Source organism: Pyxicephalus adspersus, chromosome 3 (assembly GCF_032062135.1).
Source record: "Pyxicephalus adspersus chromosome 3, UCB_Pads_2.0, whole genome shotgun sequence".
Lineage (NCBI taxonomy): Eukaryota > Metazoa > Chordata > Amphibia > Anura > Pyxicephalidae > Pyxicephalus > Pyxicephalus adspersus.
In genome coordinates, this window is record NC_092860.1 from 48,035,505 (window position 1) to 48,042,967 (window position 7,463).

General features: G+C 34.9%; 1 protein-coding gene across 1 annotated transcript in view; it reads left to right on the forward strand.

Moving 5' to 3' along the window:
* Positions 1-7,463, forward strand: part of SHB (SH2 domain containing adaptor protein B) — a 123,011-nt gene that overhangs the window by 113,663 nt on the left and 1,885 nt on the right. The gene's annotated exons all lie outside the window — the stretch shown is intronic.

Consider the following 7,463-nt stretch of genomic DNA (forward strand, 5'->3'; position numbering starts at 1 on the left):
TCACAGTTACATAGTTACATAGTAGGTTAGGTTGAAAAAAGACATTAGTCCATCAAGTTCAACCACTAGGGAAATCAACATATCCCATATATAAAACCCTATAAGACATAGTTGATCCAGAGGAAGGCAAAAAAAAACTCTGATACAATTTGCTTCAACAGGGGAAAAAAATTCTGTCCTGATTCCATGAGGCAATCGGACGTTCCCTGGATAATCAGTCACTGTTATTTTTACTTTAAAGCCTTAATACCCAGTTATAATCTGTGCTTCTAGAAAAACATCCAGCTTTTTCTTAAAGCAATCTATAGTAGTTGCTGAAACTACTTCCTGAGGGAGCCGATTCCACATTTTCACAGACCTTACAGTGAAGAACCCCTTCCTTATCCGGAGCTTAAACCTCCAGACACAAAGAGTGCCCTCTTGTTCTTTGTAATGATCTCAAAGTGAATAATGGGGAAGAGATATATGGACCGAATATATATAGATATATATTCTCTATATGGACCGTTTATATATTTATACAATATATAAACAGAAGTGTCAAGGAAAGGCATTTCTGGTGAGATGTTTTTTTGAGTTCAGAAATGCCTAAATAAATAGGACCTGCTTACAGGTATCATTTAGAAAAACCTTCCTGGACTACATGTGCCTGAGGCATTATAATCCAATGATAATATTTGGAAACACCACAAGCTTTTATAGTGTTGTCTTATACCGGCCTTAGGTAAACGACAATCTGCACTACAAAATGAACGCTAAAAGAAGGTTGAATCTGTCAGTCTGGGCTAATGTAATATACAAAAAGTTATATCAGGTTTGCAAAGGTGACTTTATTGCACATTAAGACACTATAAGATATCTATGGGGGCTTTTTGTAAAAATTTACAATCAATATTTTTCTCATCTCTCTCTAGAAAAAACTGTTGGATATCAATGAATTTTTACCAAATTTCAACAAAATAGTTCAAAATATTACAGTAAAATCTATTTGGTATTTTTATACAGAATTTCTGTATGTAATGTATACCAGCATTAAACTACATGTACTTTTGGAGAACGAAAGCTACAGAGCATTTCATAAGGTTGTGTCTGTGTTTTTGCCATGTTTTTGCCAGATTTTTTCTCCTAATCTGATTTTACCATTTTAACTTTACATTACTTTACATTTCATACTTCTCCACATTTTCCTACCATTAAGTAGATTTAGCAGTAGGACAAAGTGTTTGAAAAGGTATGTTTTACATAAGTGAAGGTGAATTATGGCTTTACTGTTCATGTGCTCAGTTCAAACCCCTAATAAATTGTGCAGCAAACAACCAGCATTCAATTTCTGTTAGTTGATGATGTACTTTAATTGCGTTCTGGAATGCTGGGGACATATGAGAACCTTGGAATTGCAGGCATTAGGTATTCCAGGTCTGAAAGTTACCCAGGTATGTTTTCTTAAAGGGGAACTAACCCTGTTATACTCAACTGTCCCCTACAGGTGTTGCTATCTTCTTCCTTTTTTGTTTCTTGTTGTGAACTTCATCCATCTTAATTGGCCAGCCTGGGATGATGTCATTCAGTTCTGGCAACCACAGGGAAGCCGGGATGTGCCGTTTATCCCAGCAGCCAATGCGGGGATCACCTAGCTTCACTTGTGAAAGTGCTTCCTCTCCAGCCTTGGGGAGCTTTAATAAATCAGGCCCATAGTCTGTGCATTTCTGCAATAAAGTGCTGCCTGGTCTCAAATTCATGAAGTGGAAATGAAAAATTACCTAGTATTGTTTGATAATATTTGGGAACCACGGGTTTCTTACACAACTGCCCTCATACAGAACTCAAAGACCATCCCCCCAATGCCCAACCCCTACCCCTATCCTATCTTTTTTCATCTTATATTTTGTTTTGGTTTCAAGAATCCCTACTAATGTGTTGTTAAATTTATATTTTATGGTTCAGTTGTATTGCACCTATGTAAAAGCCTTTCTGTTATTATAATATGTTTGTTCTTTGTTGTATATTGTTATTTATCGACACAAAAACTAATACAAATTATTGAAATTTAAATTTATAAAACAGAACTTTAGTTCTGCTGTAAAAACAAGCAAGCATTATTAGTGCTCTTATGTTCTTGTTTTTTTGCTTTTTTTAATTGCATACCAATTTCACTATACAAGTAAAATCCACTACGTGTATTTATTTGCCTATTGAGCTTGATTCAGAGCAAGTAACTAACCTATTAACGCAACAAAAAGAGTTCTTTACAGTAAGGTTGGTTAAGCTGTAGAATGTTTTACCATGTGAGGTTGTCTAATAGTTTCAGCTGATACACATTCCTAAGATATGTACCCTAGCATGATAAAGTTTATACAAGATTAGATGAACATCGGGTCCGTTATCCTGCCCTAAACAGCATCTATATCTGTCTATCCTTTAGATTTTTGCATTTGTACTTTACTATTTTACTATTTTTTGCTCTTAAATATTTGTCATCTGTAAAGTCAGCATATGCAGTTAGCACCCAATATTTTCTAAGTTTTAAAGTATTACAAATTTTTAAATGGTGTTAAGGCAGTTTATTACTGTAAACCCCTAAAAATTATCCCTTCTAAAAAAATCTGTTCATTTTTATTAATTGTCTGTCACTTCCCTACTAAGATAAATTATATTTGTGTCAAAATTCTTTGCCAGTCATTGTAGGGGCTGTTTAAGAAGCTGTCATTTCAGAGGTATTTATTTCATCATAATTATGTATCTGAGGATGTCACCGTCACCAACTGCACATTCCTACTTTCTAAGAAGAAATAATTCCTGTAAAGAAAGGAGATTTAAATTAAGGCTGAAGACTGTAATTACAGCATCCTCGTAGTCCCCTAACATGAAAAAAAAAATGGTAACACCTCTTGGGAGAGCTTTGTGCAACATTTGCATGACATAAGTTTGTTAATTTAGTAGCAAATCTCTACAAATCCTTTGGGATAATACGTTTCGCTTAAAATGGGTATTTTTTTTTTTTTTTATGTTACAAGAAAAAAACAAAGATAAAAGCCCAATTTCTCATACACTGATATAAATGTCTTAAAATTACTCACACTCAGTCCTGCTTTATTGGAATCAAAGCAATGGCAAAAATATTGGAGACTGATGGAAGTTGCTGACATACTGCTCTTCTCTGTCTAATTCTAGGACACGAGGCACATATTGGCAATAACACTTCTAACTTTATAGAGAAATCAGCAGGTTAGGTTAATTGGCTTCTCTCCCTCAAATTATCCTTAGACTGTGTTAAAGACATATGACTGATGTAGGGACATTAGATTTTGAGCCCCTTTGAGGGACAGCTATGGCTATGGAATATGTAAAGTGCTGCGTAATATGTTGGTGCTACAAAAGTACTGTGAAATAATATTAATAAACCTGCATCCTGCAATCTTAACCAATAAGCACTTGGAGGTGCATTTTGGACGTGCAGAATTTTTTTCCTGTTGATATACCTCCATAGGTCATTAAAATATGAGCATAGTTGGCTACAGCTACATTGGTAAACCCCCAGATAACCCCTCACCCAAAAAAAGGAAGAGATACAGCTGAAATAACTCTATTACATTTGGCTGCTCTACTTTTATGTATTGGCTATTGTGCCATTTCCTGGCATTTAATTGTGTTTATGCTCTACTGATAAGTATGAACACATTTCCATAATAACTAGCTGTTGATCAAACATTTATTGCTGCCAGCACAACATTTTCTGCAAATTAGATCTCTTTCGCCAACTGGATGCCATGATTAATATTTCTGTCATAGAGTGACATGATGCATCACGTTTCTCATCAAGCTGTAAACCACTTTTTGTTGTTGATTTTTTGTTATGCCTCATTTATTAATCGCATGTATATTTTGGTACGTGACTAGGGTTTGTATGTGGAAATAGTATGTACTTTGTTAAATGGCCACTAATCAAAAAATGCAAATGATTTTTTTCTAGATTTGCTTACAGTGTCTGTTAAAAAATTCATAGAGTTTTCAAATCTTAAGATATCTGAGAGCTTCCATCTAGCTATAAAGAACAATTCACTTTTTATGGGAGTTAAGCATTTTACCAGGGCTGGAATTTACATAAATAGAGCTTTGCTGGCATGGTAAACTCTGCTGTGGTAGACTTTTTAAATTCCTCTACTATTTTTTTTTTTTTTTTTTTTTTAGAATGAATGTTAGATTGTGCAGGCAGCATTCCTGCCAAATACCTACAAAATCTTTTATAGGACCAGAAAAAGCAACCAATCTTCCTTCTATTGTGCATGGGATGGTGAGATTCCCTGAAAACAGTGGTGTAGCTAAGTTTCTCTAGATCTATATTCTCTGACCTGTGGCAATTTAATGCTTACTATGCACTTCTTGGGCTTCAGCAACAGGAGCAATGATTTGTAATGAGGCCGTAATATGTGATCAGTGGTCTCCTGACCCCTGCACATATCTTCAGTCTTTAACTACTCATGTAGAATGCTCACAGTCACTGTTTAACATTCTATGAATGTAGCATAACATAAATTGAACATTATGTGAGCCCCTGGGGATGTAAGAGGCTAGCAAGGATGCCACCACTAATCTAGATCTTGGTGCACATATAAATTAGTTCACCACAGCATTTCATTTATTAGGTAGGATAAACCAAAATGCTACATACCAAACATTGTATGGGGAATACAAATTCAACAGTCCTTACACTTAATGGCTGCATTCTTTTTTTTTCAGAGTTTTTCCTGAATATTATACATATATTTAAATCAATATAACCAATTGCTTTTGTGGTATAATCACCAAGACCTAAATGGAACAAATAAGAAAAATCCATTGCTAAGCTTTATATATACTTTAGGCTTTAATGATCTGCTGTAGAAAATAAAATTGTGTTTTAAAGAGAAAGCTTGTCTATTTTCTGATCTGATCCGCTGCCTTTATTACCTTCTAAACCCCTGACCCAGAATGAGTATACAGCTCAGGTTAATTGTCATACAATTTGTCACACTGTTATCTGCATGCTTGTTTTAGGTGTGAGACTGAAAATTACACCAAAAGGTCAGCTTTATATGCAGGTAAATGGCATTCTTTACATTGAGTCCAACATTGGCAGCACATATTATCTCTCAGTGGTAGGTCCACTTTAAATGCAGGTTTTGGATTTCCAGGTTTAACCTTTACTGCGTTCTGAATGTAAAATTTTCTTTTAATGACTTTACCTTTTAACTTGATGGTTGGACTCCCAACTCACTACGTTCTACAAAGGATCATGCTAAGCAAGGAGCTCCCTCCGGGTATTTCCATTTTTCCAGAAAACCTTCTTTATCTTAGTACAAATATTTAGAATATGCATCCATCTCATAGCACCAAGCATTGCAGGTCTTTAGGCAGTGTGTTCATAGATAGTAGCAATGCTCAGTATGTGGTAATTGGTGTGTTAAGACTTGGTCACTTGCTTTGTACATCTGCTGTCTGTGTATTCTAGATAACATAGTCTGTGTGTGGACTGGAGATTTCTATTCTGGTTCTTTGTGTCATCATGAGCTGTAATTCCAATCATTGTTTCCTAATACTGATATTGGTGAATACTGACATACAATAGTGCTGCATATTTCTAAAGATAATAAGAACTTGGATTACCATACTGCAAATCTCCCAGATATTCTAGTTGTGAGGGTGATGCTTTTCATGGAACTACAGTGGATGAATTACAGTCCCCTCTAGCCCGCTTCTAGGCTGCGCTTGTTTTACTATTCATCCTTTTTTTAGTACATTGTAAATCCTTCCTTTTACCTGGCCATAATGAGGCTGTTAATTCTGTTTTTAGTGTTTTTGTTGCATACCTATTATTTTGTGTGGCAGACTCTGAGTAGCACTAATCTTAGATATGGAAAGCACACAGTGGGTTTAGAGGAAATGTAGTCACTGAATCGGGCTTTTCTATTATCCTCCGTGATGAGTAGGATATAGTGGTATTAGAGGAAGAGCTTATGGTTAATTATACTGTCAAAATAATCGGTGTTGCTAATGTGCATTTTTTAACTATTTAATGCAGACATCTGAGCCTTTTGATTTGTAAAAGCATATGCTATTAAAAGGTACCCCTACTGCGAGGTTCCACCTCCTCCACAGAGCTGGCATGAATATCCTGTCCTCCTGGTTATTCTATTCTCCACACCAGGAAGTAAGGAAGGACACGCTCCTAGCCCTATCTCACGAACTTATGCAAATAGCGACTTTGAGGAAGTCAACAGTTATGGAGGCATACCAGTAAAGTAAAAGTAAAACTTTTATTTTAGACATTTTAGTAAGCCTGCAGGTTTATGTAAAGTATGCTAGTAGCCAATTTGCTTTTTTTTTTTATCAGATAGCTATTTTAGGATCATGCACTTCAATTTATTCAATGTGGTCCCCTACTTGCATTCCATTGTTGCTTTAACTGTTACTAAAAATACTTCTACATGGGCAAGTATGATTCTGCATTGCTGCTAGCCCTGAATGTTTGACTAACTGGCCTTAAGTCTGCATTCATATAAAAAAGAAGAGCATAATAAATGTCCATTTTTTGTAAGATCTGAAATATACAGTCAATTAACTAAAGTACAAATATGTACCCGTGTGTTAATGTTTCGTGAATTGAGCCTATTGTAAGTTGCAATGCGCATGCACAAGTAGATGAAATAGTGATAAGAAAAAAACATAGTTTGTGTCTCCCTCCAATATTTGTACACAATATCACTTAATAAATTATAATTCATATCTACAACCAATGCATATTTTATTATATGTGGTAGCAGCGAAGGGCCTGTTGGGCTTCAATTGTGATTGCCCATTTATACTAAAATATGAAAATTGTAAAGAAGTAAAATATGGGCATTTAATAGTAACATCTGGCAGGAGCTTGGATTACACATTTGCAACCTATAGGTCAAGATCATAAATAAGGGCTTTCAATTAATGGTAAAATGTAAATTCTGATTCATATTTATTCTATTATGCTGTATAGTGAAATATTTTTTTCTGTGACCAAGAACAATTTCATACGAATGTTTTGCAGCTGTAGAATGAAACAGGTCACCCCTGTTTCTCATAATACATGATAATGCTTGATTATATTGCCTTCTATTCATTTGTACTTCTATATGATTACTGATCTCTGTAATTACACTGGAGCACAACTATAATGTTTTGTTTATGTAGTGTGAGCTGCCTGGAATTTCCACTACAATTTCCTGGAGTATTAATTATAGAATAATAAAAACATCAGGTTATATATTCATTGCTTAATTGTAGTTATCTCTTTGTTGTTTTCCAAATTATCTTGATCTCTCCAGTCTTGTCTCATCTAATATTGTTAAATGCTAGCAAAATGCTTACATTTGCCATGTATATAATGATGTTGTATTGTCCTCCATATTCTTTTGGTGTATTTAGCACTTTGTGTGGTTTTGGTAAATGTT